This window comes from Mauremys reevesii, linkage group 12 (genome assembly GCF_016161935.1).
Source record: "Mauremys reevesii isolate NIE-2019 linkage group 12, ASM1616193v1, whole genome shotgun sequence".
Taxonomy (NCBI): domain Eukaryota; kingdom Metazoa; phylum Chordata; order Testudines; family Geoemydidae; genus Mauremys; species Mauremys reevesii.
In genome coordinates, this window is record NC_052634.1 from 24,199,392 (window position 1) to 24,216,727 (window position 17,336).

A 17,336-nucleotide genomic window follows, 5' to 3' on the forward strand; every position below is an offset into this window, starting at 1 on the left:
AACCCCGGAGTAGCAGCAGGCTGAGTGCTGCCGGCACCCCAGACTGGCAGCAGACTGAGCCACTCAGCTCCCCACCGGCCCTGCTCAGCCCGCCACCAGCCCACTCAGCCCGCTGCCGGCTGAATGAATGGAACCCCAGGCTGACAGCAGGTTGAGTGGTTCAGCCGGCCTGCTCAGCCCGCTGCCAGCCTGGGGTTCCTTGGGGGTCCCCAGGCCAGCAGCGGGTGCTGAGTGGGGCCGGTGGCCAGTATCCCAGCTGGCAATAGGGCAGCAGTCGGAACCCCAGAGCAGTGATGGGCTGAGCCGCTCAGCCTGCCGCTGTGTACCATCAAAAATCAGCTCACCTGCCACCTTTGGCACGTGTGCCGTAGGTTGCCGACCCCTGCTTTATACACTAGTAAGGAGATGAGCATATTACAGTTGTTGGAGGGCTCTTATCAGGAGTAACAGGCTATAGGAAAGTCAGTCAACATTTTTTGTTTCTCTGATGAAAACTGGCCCACTCCCTGCCTCAAACCAAACCTGTCACTAATAATTGTCAACAACTTAATTTTCTGTTTTGGCTAAGAGATTGACTTTTTTTTTAAATATTGAAATTGGATTCAGGATTGTTAGCAAGAATTTTTGGCAAACAAAGTTGTTAAATGACAATCTAAATGGCAACACAGTACTGCTTTCATACTGCTGGTCCAACAGCTGCAGTAGACCCCAAAATCCACCTCTTGGGGTGCAGAGTGGCAACAGCAGCAGCAAACCCTCAGGTCCAATCACACGCCAATGGGCACCACCACCAGCCTTATGGACCATGGTGAAGTTAGCACAGCATCTGATCTCAGGGACAGGTCACCCATGGAGCCACAGCAGCTCATCCTGCCCTGTACAGCTCCCCCCGGATGAGGTGGATCGGTGGCAGCTGCCAGCCCGGGAGACACGCTCCCAGCTAGGTTGACCAGATCCAGATGTCCTGATTTTATAGGGCCAGTCCCGATATTTGGGGCTTTGTCTTATATAGGCACCAATTACCCCCACCCAGAGTGACTAGACAGCAAGTGTGAAAAATCAGGACAGGGGGTGGGGGTGGGGAGTAAAAGGAGCCTATATAAGAAAAAGACCCCAAAATTGGGACTGGCCCTATAAAATAGGGATATCTGCTCACCCTACCCCAACCCCCTGTCTTGATTTTTCACACATCTGGCTAACCCCAGCCCAGCCCCCTGTGACATTCCAATCCTGGCTCACTGCCCAGGAAGTGAGTTACTTTCACTTTCATTCCTCAGCAGGCAGGGAGCCAGCCTCCTCCCCCCACCTACCCCCCAGCACCTCACCCAACCCATCCCTGATGGAGGGGAGGGAGGAGAGAGAGAGGGATGCTCCTGGGGAGGAGGGAGAAAGGAGGGGGTGCTCCATGGGGCAGGGTGGGAGAAGAATGGATGTTATGGGGGACAACAGAGGATACTGGTTCCAGAGCCACAGGGCCTGCCTCACCTCACCTCAGCCGGGGGAAAGAGTCACACTCACAGGTGAGCTCCCTCCCCAACCCCTCCCCTTCCCAGAGACCCCAGCAGCCAATCCCCTCCCTCAGACTGTGCTGCATTCGGCTCTCTCTAGGACCCAGCAGCCCTGCTCTTACATGCTCCACTGCTTCCCATCTGTCCAGGCTCCCAGCAGAGCAGTGCCCCCACACCTAGTGGTGCCCTAGGCAGCTGGCTATGGGTAAGGACGGCCCTGGACACATAAGAGAGAGATCAGGCTAGAGCAGAAAATGGTTAGGGGTGGGGCTGGAGAATTTGAAATGTAAGGAGAAGAAAAATCTTTCTTCTGCTCCCTCTCATCAGAGCATCTAAAAACCAGGTGAGAAATACCTTTCCCCCACTGCAACATCAACTCTGGTGGGCTTGGGCTGAGGAAGGAACTTCTCTCCCCAGCAGCTCCAGCTCACCTGGGCTGGGCCATGGACATCTGCCCCCACAGATTTGGTACGCCTGGCCTGGGACAGGGGAGGGGCTCCTCTCCTCTCCATTGGGGACATGGCGGGATGAGAGATGTGACAGGGCTTTACGGGAAATCATTATTTGCCTGATTCCTGTGCCAGTCCTAGTCCTTGCTGACCAAACAAACAGTATCCTGCATGCTGATGCCAGTTTGGAGGGTCTGGGAGCACTCTCCTACCAGGAAGTGGAAGGTAAATGTAAATCTGTAGCCTTTGCCAGCTGAGGACTGTCTGATAGCGAAACTCACTATCCCATCCACCAGCTGCAGTTCTTGGCCTTGAAATGGGCCATCATTGAGAAATTTCGAGACTACTTGTCTGGTGCTCAGTTTCAGGTATGCACAGAGAACAATCCACTGACTTATGTGTTAAGAAGGGCTAAGCTGGATGCTACAGGGCAGAGATGGGTGGCTACTTTTGCTAGCCATAACTTCAGCATTCAATACCAATGAGCTGGTATAATAGGGAGTGTGATTTATCAGGACCACCAACTCTTGGCTGTGGGGAGGATGTAAGCAGGGTCAGAATGAACTCTACCCTGCCATCTGTTGGTGATGTGTTGTAAAGGCTTTTGGTTGCTGATGTGCATGGTCACACCCACCCCACATTGCATGATGGGGGTGCTTGTCCAAATGGTGATTTTGGCTGCTGTGGGATCCCCAAACACTTTCTTAATAGGGCAGGAGTAATAAAGTGTAGTAATCCTGGTCATATGAATCAAAAACAGTAGAACGGTACTTAGCAGTTCATGATTTCGGGACTCACCCGAACCTACATAAGAATCGATAGACAAGGGACATGGGTTCCAAAGTAGCAATTTAAGAAAGATAGAAAATATATGTGTTTAACATCCTGACATTTTGCGGAACTCTCTAAATACACATTTTATTGTTTTCTTCTCTCTTTAGTTGAAAAATAGAATTAATTATTATTCCACTACAAATAGTGTGTTAAAGCATACATTTAAAATCTTAGACAGATAAATGAAAAATTGAGATATACTGAAAGAAGTGGACTGTGATGCTATTTAAAAGCTTAAGTTCATAGGAATACAGTTCGGAATGAGAACCTGGCAGAAAAGTTTTGCTGGAAGAGTTAGCAGAGCGAGATTGTTAGTCACAGGTCAGTGGGTGGGTTTATGCAAATCCTGGACTGTTGGACAGGGGTGGGGGGGGGCCACACGACTTCTGTGGCACATGCACCACCTCTGCAACTAACGTTTGCTACCTCACTCCCTAACAACACACCTTTTACCTCTCAGGGCCAAAATACACCCTGAAAGAGATCTAACGGCATAAGCTTAGGGTGAGCAACTGCAGCACTAACAACAATTTGAAGAGATTCAAAACCGCCTCTGCCTCTGTCTTTCCACACCAGGGACAGCAGAAAGAACATCAGCAGCACCTGCAAGAGACCAACAAACATCCATTTCTACCTCCCTCCACACGCTGCCGTTAGGAACCCCTACCCCTTAATGGTGAGTACTTTTCAGGCGAGGGTGACGCTCTCAGGCCTCAAATGCCAGGTACAGTTACTCTGTCCTTGATCCAAAATCAACAGGAAAATACACTGGATTACTCCTGCCCCAATAACAAAGAGACTGGGGATCCCGCAGCAGCTGAAATGACCGTTTGGACAAGCACTCCCATCATGCAATCCGGGGTGGGTGTTACCATGCAAATGACATCAGCCCCAAAAGGCCTTGACGACAGATCACCAACAGATGGAAGGGTTGACTTCATACTGACCCTGCTTCAACTAGATTGTGGCAAAGATTCCCAAACACCGAACGTTAAAACTCACCTAACGCGGGTCAATCCATCCTCATCGTCGTAACCGCTCGTTATACTCCACACCTGAACGTAGCCCTCATATGGACAACATACCCTCCTAACTCAGTGGCTGTACGTTAACCTTTTACCCCCAGTCAGGGCTATTGCAGATTATGTATTTTTTACGCCACCCCATTTTAAACCGAACTTTGCACCCCTTGGGTAAGCTGTACGTTGTTCCCTGAGCACCAGAAACTTCTACGCCGAAACTCTGTACCGTACACTTTTTTTTCTTTGAACTTCATCTTAATAAAATGTTGACTTTTGTTCGAGATCCCAGCTCCTCTTCCTTTGCAAGGCGTGTGCGTTCGCTCCGCGTTTTACTCTGCTAATACGGCGGGGGGCGATTGAGCCAGAGGTGTTTGCCTGCTGCAGACATGGATCCAAGACTGAACCTCGTCCCCCACAAGCGTAACTGAAAACAGTTTAAGAAGTGCTCCCGTCTCTGGCACTCAGCTACCCAGCTCCCAATGGGGTCCAAACCCCAAATAGATCCTTTTTACCCTGTAGAAGCTAGCTGTAAAATCCTGTAACCAGGGCAGCTGCCTAAGGCCTGCGCATCTGCCTGCCAGAGCGAGGGCATGTAAGGCACTAATCCGGATAGTGGCAGCTAGGTGGCAGGGGGAGAGCGTGAAGAAGCAGCAGAGTGGCGCAGCGGGAGCGTGCTGGGCCCATAACCCAGAGGTCGATGGATCGAAACCGTCCTCTGCTACGTGTGCGCTTGTTTCTTTTCCCTCTGGGCCTTCAAGCGAGCGGGTGACCAGCAGAGCCCCAAGAGCCTAGGCCATGAGGCAAGAGGTGGCTGAGGCGAAGTGGCGGCCTGCCAGGGAGCTCCCTGGCACCTCTGGCTGCCTGGGCTGAAGGCAAGAGGCAGGCCTGGGCGTGGCCAGGGCCTCCTGTCCAGGAATGAGGCTGCAGTGCTTCCTGGTCCCCTTTTCCCACCCACACCGGCAGGCGGCTGCTGCGGGAGAACACGAGGGAGGCTCTGGGGGCGCTAGGCAGCGCTGTGTGTGTGGCTGTCAGGTGAAAGAGCCGAGGCTCCCGACTCGACCTGCCATTGACTCGCGTGGCTCTGCGCGCTGTCAGCCGGGGCGGGGCGGGCCAGGCCGCGGACGTGACTCAGGCTTGGGCCGCATGGCCGTGCTTTCCTGACGAGGCATGAGGCAGGCCAAGAGCTTTGCACAGCGTACAGGGAAGTGGGAGGGAGGTGTCTTTGAGCCGGCCTGTCTCCTCCGCTTCTCCCTTGCCGCTGGGGCGGATGCGAGAAGGGACCGAAATGTTCCCGGCTGAAAGTATTTGTGCTCGGCTGTGAGGATTAAGCCTGAGCCTCCGGCACGGCTGCTGGCAGATGGGTTTCTGAATGGCATCCAGCCTGCTCTTTGGACCACCAGCTGAAAGCACTGAGGCCAAGAGGCAGCAAAATGGGACCTTTGAGGCTCCGCCCACAGGCCTCGGGGAAGCAAGGAAGTAGCACGGGCTTAGCATCGTCCCTGGGTGGGCTCGAACCACCATCCTTTCGGTTAACAGCCGAACGCGCTGACCCATTGCGCCACAGAGACATGGAGGGGCAAGGCTGTATTGAGCACAAAAGCCCGGAATCAGCTCAGGGTACGGTATAGCACATGCATGCAGTGGATAGACAAGCAACAGCAAGGAACTGGACTGCTATGGAAGGAAAGTTCTGTGGGAAGGAACCGAAAAGAGCACCGGGGCTGTGGTACAGCGCTCGCATACACTTTCTTTGGCCTGTTTTGCTGGAAGAGTTAGCAGAGCGAGATTGTTAGTCACAGGTCAGTGGGTGGGTTTCTGCAAATCCTGGACTCTGGGACCAGAGCAGGGGGGGGGAACAACTTTTGTGGCACACGCACCATCTCTGCAACCAACATTTGCTACCTCACTCCATAACACTACCCCCAGAGCAGCCTTTTACCTCTCAGGGCCAAAATATACCATGAAAGAGATCACATGGCATAAGCTTAGGGCAAGTGATTTTAACACTGCAGCACTAACAACAATTCTAAAAAATTTAAAATTGCCTCTGTCTTTCCACACCTGGAATAGCAAATGCAAGAACAAAACATACATCCATTTCTATCTCCCACAACTTTTTGCCATTTGGAACCCAGACCCCTTAATGGTGAGTACTTTTCACGCGAGGGTTAAGCTCTCAGGCCTCAAATGCCAGGTACAGTTACTCTGTCCTTGATGCAAACTAAACAGGAAAATACACTTGATTACCCCTGCTTCCTCTCCCACAATGCTCTGCTCGCACACATGCTCACATGCCTCTGGCCCTCCAGTCAGGCCCCTCCCGCTGCCTGCCTGCCTGGCCCGGTGCACTCCCCTGGCCAGTCCGGGCTCTTCGGCGCTGAGAGCCCAGCTGCCAGCCCCACCAGGGGCCCTTGCCGAAGTGCCGCCTGGTCCCTGCTGGGGCCTCTGCTGGGCCCGCTGTCCGCGGCAGGCGGGCGGGCGGCTGCATCAGGGGCTGCAGCCCAGCTCAGAAAAGGAGGGGGCCGGACAAAGCTGGAATCTGATTTCAAGAACACTTCAGTGATGCCCGAGAGTCCTAGCCAGGTCCAGTCCCAGGAATGATCAAACCTGAGATTTAAATCGGTTCAATTAAATGCTCTGCCGGTGCCCCTGACTCCCTGCCCGCAGCCCCTGCTATCCCAGCCCTGAGCTACCAGTCAGCGCTCTGCCTGTGCCTCTCACTCCCAGACCACAGCTCTGGCTTGTCGCTGGGGCACTGGGCAATGCGGTGGAAGTGCGCTATACACAGCCAGTCCAGATTCTGTGGGAGTTTCCTTTCTCTGAGCAGGCTGTCTGCAGGGCAAGAAGCTTATGAAGCTTCAACCTTCCTAGGTCTGACCCTTGAGCATTCAGTATCCCTGTCCCACCAGCCACATCCTGCTGTGCGACTGCACATGGCTAAGCAAAGAGAATAAACCCCAAATCCCCCCTGTGCTTTGGGAGCCAGGTTTGCTGTGGGAATTCTGTAGTTCAGATGACTTCACACCTGGGCATTGTGATTCTCTGGCATTAGGGCATTACTGTGCTGATGGCTGAGTGATTAAGGCGTTGGAGTCAAAATCCAATAGGGTTCCCCTGTGCAGGTTGGAATCTTGCTCACAATGAGGCCTGTGTTTTAGCCAGTCCCTCACCCGGGCGATACCTCTGTACAACCCCCTGAGACACTCTCAGTTCTCTTCCCACCCCAAGTAAATCCTGTTCTGCTCCTTTCATAGAGATCCCTGGGACACCACCTCACACTGTGTCCCTGAGGGGTCCGGCAAACTCTCAGCACCTGAACCGTCTGCTACTCACCTGGTGCCCTATAGATCAGCCATAGCCCTGGTTCTGCTCCTCTCTCTAGAGTGCGAAACGAGCCAAGTCAGCGACTCCATGGGAGCCATTTCCCCACAGGAAGTGCATTGAGTGCCCCTGTGGTGCTGGGGGGCTGGTGCTGCTGCTGCCTGTGGGGCTGGCAGGGGGGCCGATGTCTGCACAGACTCTCAACTTCCAGGCCAGAGGGGGCACTTGGGACCTTACCAGACTGGCTCAGTGAAGACGGGGGGTTGACAGAGCAATACAGACGCTCTCCAGAGCAGGGAGCAGGAGCCGCCCATGCAGCCAGGCAATGAGCATTTCCCACAGCCTGGAGCTGAGGGGGAGGCGGCAGCTGCTGTTCCAGCTCCTCGGGGACAGGCCCTGTCAGCCAACAGCCACTTCTTACTCCCCACAGCTAAGGGAGTCGGGTTCCTCCGGTGGGGGTGTGGAGCAGCCGTTCGTTTTCCTGTTCACACTCCTCTGCGGGGTGAAAATCGGGGAAGGGAGGCAGAAGCCCCACTTCCCTCCCGAAACGACACCCAGTGGGGGAAGCCAGGACAACAGGGTGGGGCAGCAAGTGGTGGCCAGACTCTTGCTGCCAGGGTCTAGTCTAGCTCTGGGTCCAGCTCAACTTCCTCCCCGCACCACTGGCCCCCAGTCCCCTTCCACCACCAGGTCAACCCGGGCACTAGGGCAGGAACCGGGTGAGGCAGCAAGTCAAGCTGAGCAAAGCAGGCAAAAGCGAGTCTTGTCATCATGGGCCACTCACAATGACGTCCTTTTTGTGTGCAACAGCTGCAAAAAACTCCCGGAAAGAGAAGCAACAGGCCAAAATACTGCTTTACAGCTGCCAAAGTAGCTCAGTTAGGAGCATATTGGACTGAAGATCTAAAGGCTGTTTGTTCAATCCCAGACTTTGGCAGGCTCTTTCATCCCTTTTTGTACAGTGGTGGTTTGTCATCTGGGAGCATGAAAAGTCCTCTGTGCAGCTGAGCAAGGGCAGTGCCCTGGAAGGGGCATCTGTGAAAATGGCCATTTGGAAGGTGGCAGGGATTTGGGGGCCCAGGAGGAGGCACTTGATGTTCAGTGCCTTGGAGCAGCTGGGCTTGGACATGGTGGGTGTTCAGGAAATGCACATTAACAAGTCTAGGGTAGCTAGATGAGCAGAGGGTGATTGGTGGAAGGGCCCATCTCTCTGGTCCTCCAGGCCAGTGAAGAATGATGGGGTTGGAGTCTTGTTCTTCACATTCATGGTGCGAGTACAGAAGGTGCTGGAGCTCAAATCAGGGAGGGCATTACTAGTGGGCTTTGTGCTCTGTAGCACTGGTTATGGCTATATTAATGTGTATGGTCCCCAGTTAAGGCGTGAAAGGAAAGTTCTATGAAGGAACTGGCTCCCTTCCTCTAGACTGTTTGGTGTTGAGCAGGATTTCAATTCCCTGACCCAGGGCAGAGGATATTGGAAGCTGAACATCCAGAGCTTGCAAGATAAAGGAGCAGAGGGGGAGGCCTGGCGGTGTTGGCAGAACGGAAAAGCATCAGAGGGTTCTATGGCAAAAAGGGGGATTGGTGGGAGTCGGTGAGGGAGGAGTTGGCGGCTTTGTTGTGGCAGTCGGGCAAACACCACAACATTTAAGAAACCAATGGTGCCAAGTCCTGCAGCGTCACCTGTGGGATTTCCACAAGAGCATCCAGGCAGGGGAGCCAGTCAGCATGTGACTGTACGACCGGATCAAGCGACAGCTGGCCGAGTTCCAGGAGATGAGGCTGCAGCTGGCCGATATGAGCGGGAGCACCAAGTGAAGGGAAGGGTGGCCTCCCCTGACATTTTTGTGGCCTGCAGGGAATGGAGACAAAGCAGGGGGATGTGGGGTCTCAGGGCAGGACGCACGGATCTGGTAGAGCAGGACCACAGTCGCTGGAGGAGGAGAGAGAGTCCCACGAGAGGAAGCCGATGGTGGGAAGCAATAAGTGCAGAGTGCAAACCAGCCAGCTGAGAGTCACAGGGATCTACAGAACAAAACAGCAGCAGGTCCCATGGTCTAATGGGCAACACTCAGGGCTCTGAATCCTTGAATCTGAGTTCAAAACTCAGTGGGACCTCCTAGAGATATGTGATTTTGCTGCAAAGCCCTGGAGCTCAACGTGTTTGGCTACCTTCTCTCAGGGTGAACTAGAGTGAGTTTTTTTCTCTCACACTGGGTGACTGATGCCCACTGGAGATAGGTCTCTGGTCTGGCTGGTTCAATGGGCTGGTGGCTATAGGTTGGGGTCCTAGAACTTAACAGTCTGGCTAGAGATTCCTGTGGATTGATCATATGGTTGTTTCTCGCTGCTTCACCTGATCGCAAAACTTTGGTCCCTGCAGCTGCCACACTCTTCCTCTTGCCCACATGGCATTTAAAGGAAGGAGGGCCAGGGCCAGGCTTCATAGTCAGGGCTAGGCAGGAGGGAGGAAGAGTCCCAGGCTGGAGCCCAACACACCTCTCCTCCTCTGGGCACCTGGAGCAGAGGCAGCTGGTGCTGACAGCTCCAAGGCTTAAAAGCCACAGAGCAACCAAGGGCAGGGCAAGAGGAGGGGAGAACCATGCCTATGTGTGGCCAGCAGACAGCCACAGAGACACCCGGCCAGCCTGCTCCCTGCTCCCTGCTCCCTGGCATGACAAACCCCCATTGAAGGCCACCCACAGACCAGCATTCGTTCTACGGCCAGCCAGCATCACAAGGTGGTTGGAAAGCAGGTGAGGCCTCTGACCGTTCCCACTCAAGGGCTCCTTTTGGCGGTGGGGCAGGAGATATTTCCCCCAAGAGGCTCTTTCCCAGCTGCTGAGAAGCACAGAAGTACCCGGTGTTTGCTCTTGCTGTGAAAGGGGTTAATACATTTAGCCGGCCTGGCTAGCTCAGCTGGCAGCACCTCTGGCTCTTACTCTGAAGGTTGAAGTGACAATTCCCTGTTTGGGTGCTTGGGGCTCCTCTTCAACAATACAACACACAATCTCCTTAAGCCCCCACCCAGTAACCTGGGGAAACTAACCCTGGCCACTGGGTGCCTCTAAGAGGCGATACTTTCCCCACTCAACCACTGAGTGTAGAAAAGAAACTTTAAGAAAAAGGAGGAAAATCACCTTGTATTAACTTGGGAAAACACCACAATCATAACACAACACTATGAGCAAAACACCCCCCACAGTGCGCTGGGCAGTGGCCTTTTGCCTCAGGCTCCTAAATCCAGACACCAGAAGCTCTGTGGATGTGCCCCTCCCTTCACTGCACCTCACCCACAGCTGCTGTCCTGGGTCAGTGAAAACCCAGAGTTCACCTCTCACCTCCTGGGGGGAAAGCCCCTTTCTCCCTCCGCTGTCTGGCCACATTGCCGGCCACTTGCCGTTCCTCCCTGTCACCGCTCTGCTGGCCACCCTCTCTGCTCTGGGACGTCTTGTGGTCCCACCAGGAGTGGAACAGGCTCCCTAAAAGTAGCAGCCACCAGAGCCTGAACAGTAGCCCCACCCCTTCCACTCAACCCCACACCCCTGCCCCACCCCTTCTCCCCAAGGCCCCACTCCTATGCTGCCTCTTCCCCCATGATCCCACCTCCTGCTCACTGCTCTCCGCCCCCTCCCCCCCTCACTCACCATTACGGTCATTACAAAGTGGCAAGGCTGAGCCCTCCCATTTTTAAAAGTCCTGGGGTGTTGTTCCCCCCTGTTCAGGCCCCCCTGGGGCCCTGCACTTCACACAGCTCTCCCTGATTTCAGCTGTTAGTGAGGGAGCCTCACTGCTAGCGCAGACTGGGCAGTTTGTTGCATGAGAGACACTGTCCCAAAGCAGGACTAATGCTTAGAGCTGGTTATCAGTGATTTCAGCTCTGTTGGTCTGCAGCAAGACTCTCCATTGAGTCTTAACCAGCTCTGTTATTACACAGGGAAGAACAAAAGGGTGAAATGGGGCCTGGAACCCTTAAAAAGGATCCACCCCACCAAGTACAACACTTGTCGCTACCTGCTCTCAACCCCACTGAGAATGTTTTGGGGGGTCACTCCTCACCTGTATTAACCTAGGGGGTCTCAGAAAACACTAATCAATAGGTGCTCCAGTGGCGCAATTGGTTAGCACACAGTACTTATAGGGCAATGCTGAGAGGAGCTATGCTGAGGTTGTGAGTTCAAACCTCACCTAGAGCACTGATTTTCATTAACCAAGTGACACCACCCCCTCATTTGGCCCTGCGGAATGTAGAATTCCAGCCCAGGGACACTGAGAAGGGGAGGACTCAAAAATGCCCCTTCACTTATTACCTTCTCTCCAGAGCACAGGTCAGAATCTACAATCCTTTCTCCTGCCCCCAGCCCCTGTGCCAGGATCCCTCAAGCAGAGCCTGGAGTCCTGCCCATGGCGTCTGTACTATTGACAAAGACAAAGTGACAGGGACAAAACACTCAAATCCCGCCTGGTGCGGGGAGCCAGGTTTGCTCTTCAAATTCTGCCGTTGGTACATTTCCAGGTCTGGGAATGTCCCACAACAGCATTTAATGGGAAGCTGCCTGCAGAACAGTGACACTGCACAGAGCTCCTGTGGAGGAGGGGTGGGAATTAGTAACATTTTGAGGGTCGTTTGGGAAATGAGCCTTTGCTGACAAGGTTTGTCTCTGTTCATATTTCGCCTTCAGGTGTTATGTTGAGGGATCTTTAGTGTATTTTTGTGAGATTAATAACTATCTCCTCAACTTTATTTCCTCAATTTAAAAATTGGTGTCACTTGATTTTTGCATCTCCCTGTGAAACTACAACTGACACGTGTGGCTTTCTACAGGGGGTCATGATGTTAAAGTTGGGGAATTCAGTCTCTGTACTTCTCAGGGGAGCGTTGCTTTTTTACAGCTGCCTCACGGCCAGGCACACCGGGCTATTAGCTGCACCCACGGTCCTTGCCAGGGGCCCCTGCTGAACCGTGGGCAGCTGCACTGCAGTGCTGGGGTGACTCTGCAGGGGGAGAAGCTGCTGTGGAGCAATGTAGGGCAGGTGCAGGAAGGAGACGGGGTCACTATTCACATTCTGACCTGCACAATTTTCCAAATTTGGGAAAAGATTAATAGATTAATAGACTTAAGGTCAGAAGGGATCATTATGATCATCTAGTCTGACCTCCTGCACAATGCAGGCCACAGAATCTCACCCATCCATTCCTGTAACAAACCCCAACCTATGTCTGTGTTATTGAAGTCCTCACTATGGTGTTAGTTAGAGGAATCAGTACAGATTTTTACTATATTAATTAAACACTTAATTTTATTTAATCAAGCCAAAAACTTAGTATCACTTATTTTTTCTCTCTCCTAGCAAGAATGAATTGAATTTTGTGACTTTCTGGAAAGTGCAGCGAGATTAAATGTGGGAAATTCAGTCTCTGTGTTTGTGAGCTGATGTTTTCCTCTCACAGGTCATTACCTGCATTGAAATACCCAGAGGGATCTAAGGGCTGGTGTACGCTGGGCACTGAACTGGCAAAGCGATGTCTCCCAGGGTGTGACCCCCCAATAAACCCATATAGTTAAGGTGACCTAATCCCGGGTTAGATAGTGCTAAAGAAAAGGAAGAATTGTTCTGTCCATGCAGCTATTACAGGGATGGGAAAATCCCTCCAGTCACTGTCTACTCCAAAGTGCTATAGCAGTGCCACAGCAGCGTTTTAAGTGTAGACAGAGTGAAACTAGATTTATCTCCAGTTCGCACTGTGGATGCTCAGGCACTAAGACTGCAATAATAACAACAGCAGCGGAGCGCTTGCGTAGTTGGCAGGATTCGAACCTGCGCAGGGAGACCCCAATGGATTTCTAGTCCATCGCCTTAACCACTCGGCCACAACTACTTGACCTACAGCCATTTCACTGAATGATGATTTTGTTCTCACTGAATTGTCACTTCAAATTGTTTGCTCAGACCAGCTTCCCCAGCACACTCATGGCTGCGCATCAGTGTAAGTGTGTCCGTGGGTGAACAGCGAGAATTCCTGCCCATTTCCCTTCCGGTTGGAGCAGCATGAGAGTGTGTTTGTGTGAATGACATTGCTGTAGATTGTTGTTCATTCCCCACTCCGACAATTCAGACAGTCCCTTTCCTAGTCAAATCTCCAGCACATCGTTCCAATAGCAGGGGGCAGGATTTCTCTGGGGCACTGAAATTTTTCAGAGGGCTGGCGCGTGAACTCAGCCTTGCATTGCATCCCTGATGTTTCATGGACTAACAACAGCAGCAGAAAGAAAGAGTGGAGCCAATATCTCCCTGGCAGGGATGCAGGTGCCATGACCCCTATGTCTGACCGTCGCCATTGCAGGAGAAAAAGGTTCACTGGCATCGAATGCTGTGGGTCATACTAGAGACACAGGGAGGTTTTGCTGTTTATGGATCTGTGCAAAGGAAATTTTGTCTCTGTGTGAAACTGAGGTCAGAAATGAAACATCCACATGGTGGCCCAATGCTCTATGGAATGTGAAGGACTCGGGCTGAGAAATGATTTAACAGGGGTTTGTTTCAATTTATTGCCCTGATTAAAATCTATGGCTAAAAGGCAGCCACTGTTTTTAGTACTTGTACCTGTGTAGGGACACCCCAGTGGGTGTCAAGTCCATTGTCTTCACCAGGGGCAGTCGATTATTTTAGCAAAGTACAAATTTCTTGGTCAAGGCCTGGACTCCAGAGAAAACAATACACGGCTGCTAAGAAGAAGTATGTCAAAAGATTTTGCATCCACAGTGGGCATAACTGTGATGTGTCGTGTTTCACTCTTTATACCTGGCACCACCTCCTTTCCCTTTAGCCTTGTAGTTGACCAAGGGCAAAGCTGAACATCTCCTCAGATACCAGGGAGTGTTTATGTCCATTCCTGCAAGCTACACAGGGGTTTGATGTTGCTGCTTTCAATCCTCTGGCTCTGCCGGGATAAGGAACAATTCAGGCTGTCACTGAACTGAAGGAGGAAGATCAGTTTTTGACAGGGAGAGGGACGCCTCCTCTTAAAGGTGTTTGTCTGGCTGGCAGTCCTGGTCCCCAGGTCTTGCCCATGGGGATCCAGCAGTTTTGGGACCAGGTCACTCCCTTGGCCCCACCTGGCGCTCCCAGGCGCTCCCCCCCCGGGGCCCTGTCAGTGCAGCGGAGCTGAGCAGCATCTGCCTGTTCGCTCCAGTGGCTGCCGGCCCCTCCGCATGGCAGGACAGGGTGGGGCTGTGCCTCCGCGCGCTGCCCCTGCCTGATCACCCCTGTGGCCAATGGGATGCTGTGGGGGTGATGCCTGGGGGCAGCAGCACACGGAGGCCCCCCAGCCTGCCCCACCTTGGAGCCCCAGGTAAGCACCACACCCCTGACCCCCTTCCTGAGCCTGCACCCCCACCTCCTCCTCATATACTCACTCCCACCCCCAAACTCTCTCCCAGAGCCTGCACCCCCTCCCTCCCCACCCCCAGCCCCCAAACTCCCTCCCAGACCCTGCACCCCTTCTGAATGCCAATCCCCAGCCCTAACCCAGGCCCTGCACCCTAGACCTCCTCCCCCCACCCAAACTCCCTCCCAGAGCCTTAGGCAGCTGAGGGGCAGAGTTTTGGGGGACGGGTTCTGGGCGGTATGAGTGACATTATTGGCCACTGGGAGGACTGGAGGACTGGCACCGGCCCTAAGGTAAATTGTGGTTGAGACCCTGCTTTAAGGGATTGGAGCAACGCTGGAGAGACTGGCGGGCAGGGAGCTGGGGAGCTGTGTGTGCCCCAAGGAGAGTAGTAGTTGTGCTCTGGTGACACAGAGCGGGGGTGGGGAGTTTGTAAACTGTGGTGTTTGTATAAAGTTTACTAACCCCCAGGTTAAAAACTGTTCCTGCTCTAGGCTATACAGGATACTCTCTGTTGTGAGGGTAGATTAGTGGGTGAATGTTTCCGTGCAGGGAAATGAGTTCCTAGTTCCAATCCAAGTGATTCCCTTTAAAAACTTTTTCGAATGAAAATCAATTTCCAGACCCATCTCCAGTATGTTCAGGAGTTCGCTGAATGGGGGCAGGGGGCTTGAAATGAATTTAAACACTCAGCATTTTCCTGTGCAAATGAATAAAGACCTAGCAGAGCTGTCCAGCAGCTGAAATCAGTTCCAGTCCTCGGCGTCTCTAAGAGGGACACTTGGTAGCTGAGGCATGTGGGACACCTCTGTGGTGAGGACAGGTGAAAAAATGCTGGATTCAATGAAAGCTGAGCCCATAGGAGGGGAAGGTGAACGGTGGCACCACACAGGGTCATAACACTCAGACACGGGGCTTCACTGTCACTGCCCCTGTGTTTTCCATCATTTCTATCCTAAGGAACACACCCTCCCCCTCCCGCACACACTGTCACACAGAACCTTCTCCCCTTGAGCCCCATCCCACCCCTACCCCTCTCCCACACACACGCCATGGGACACAGCCTCTCGGTGACTCCCCAGATGGGGGCTTGTCTCTGCAACTCCCCAGCAGGGGAGCAGAGAGCCGAAAGGGCCACAGGAGACCAATGTACCTAGGCAGGCATAGAAAATACTTCCCCTCCCTTCCCAAGAGTCCCGTTAATCTCACCCATGGGACGTTCCAGCACCGGGTGGGCTCAAAGCACCAACCTTCCCCTGAGCAACGGAAGGGGCAACCAGCTCTATCACATGGAAGGAGACACCCCACCTCTGCTGCTGCCATCCTGCAGCCTTTAATATGGATTTGTTTTAGCTAATGCAACCCCCGCACTTCGCTAATCCATCCATGAAACATGGAGATAAGCTCCTGAAAACAGGGCACAGTGGTGCAATGGGTTAGTGCCCAGTAATTACAGCGCAGTGCTGAGTAGAATCATGCGGAGGTTGTGAGTTCAAACCTCACCTATAGCACTAGCTTCCTTTAAGCAAATGGCTTCTGCCAATCATTTTGCCCTGCAGAAAATACAATTGCAGCTCAGAAGACACCGAGGTCCCCTTGTTTTACAGAGAGCAGGGCAGATTCCACAGATCTACCAGGCTCTGCTCTCCACCAGCCGCCTGTGTCAGGAGGGGTCGAGCAGAGCTCAGAGCACTGCCCCCGACTCCCCCTCAGTCTTTGCTCCCCAAACCACCTGTGTGCTCACCCTCTTCGCTGTGAGACTCAAACCCTGCCTGGCTTTCTGTATGTTGGGTTTTTGTTGTCTGTCGTCTTGATGTGCATGTGGGTCCTGTATAATTTTTGTGGATGCCTTGCATAGTTTTGTGTGTGTGTGTGTGTGTGACTTTTGCATGCAGATTGTTTTTTGCTAAGTATTCTTTTGGTATGTGGTTTTTGTACTTTCTTGTTGTGGGCTTTTGCTGTATTTTTTGGTGTGGATTTGTTCTGCTTTGTGTGGCTTTCCCTTGTGTGTATATGGCTCTGTGTGCTGTGTGGGTTTGGTTTTTGTTTATGTCTGTGTGGGCCTGTGCAGTCTGTGATGTTCTCTTTCTCTCTATTTGTCTCTCTGTTTGTATCTTCATGTGTAAATTCACTGGAACTTTTCAAAATTTCCACAGCTTTGCCAATTTTCACCAGGAATTTTACTCATTAACAAATTCTCACTTGTTCCCTACCAGTTGGTGACCATTGCCCCAGGGGCCTGTCAGTCTCAGGGTCCTGATTTCCCATTGACCCTTCCCCCTTCTAGTGGGACTGGGAACTAGCCAACCAAAAAAACCCCACTCACTTTTAGTAAAGGGCCAACAGTCCCTTACACAAGCTGGGCCTGTGAGGGAGGGAGAGCTCAGTGGTTTGACTATTGGCCAGCTAAACCCAGGTGTGTGAGCTCAGTCCTTGAGAGGGCCATTTAGGGATCTGGGATAAAAATCTGTCTGTGGATTGGCCCTGCTCTGAGCAGGGGGTTGGACTAGATACTTCCTGAGGTCCCTTCCAACCCTGGTATTCTATGATAGGGTCACCAATGTTCAGAGAAACTAGCACAAGCTGGGCCCATGGTGTAATGGTTGGCATGCTGGAATCTGAGTTCAAATCTCAGTGGGACATTATGGTAAATCCCTGGAGATCCAAGCGCTTTCCTATCTCCAGCTGTATAAGAATGAGTTGTTTACCTTGTGCTGAGTGACTCATACCCACTGGAGCCAGGTCTCTGGTGGGAATGGGGTTTAGAAGTGGCTATGGTTTGACTGGGTGTTTGGGATTTCTGATGCCCACA

At 52.7% G+C, this 17,336-nt stretch overlaps 3 non-coding genes across 3 annotated transcripts; 1 reads left to right on the top strand and 2 right to left on the bottom strand.

Annotated features, from left to right (window-relative positions):
- Positions 1 to 5,307: 5,307 nt before the first annotated feature.
- On the bottom strand, positions 5,308 to 5,381 carry TRNAN-GUU. Its single transcript has one exon. It is a non-coding gene; the product is annotated as a tRNA-Asn (tRNA).
- A 5,855-nt stretch (positions 5,382 to 11,236) lies between these two features.
- On the top strand, positions 11,237 to 11,330 carry TRNAI-UAU. The gene is made up of 2 exons: positions 11,237 to 11,274; positions 11,295 to 11,330. It is a non-coding gene; the product is annotated as a tRNA-Ile (tRNA).
- A 1,603-nt stretch (positions 11,331 to 12,933) lies between these two features.
- Positions 12,934 to 13,015, bottom strand: TRNAS-AGA. Its single transcript has one exon. It is a non-coding gene; the product is annotated as a tRNA-Ser (tRNA).
- Between the last annotated feature and the right edge of the window lie 4,321 nt (positions 13,016 to 17,336).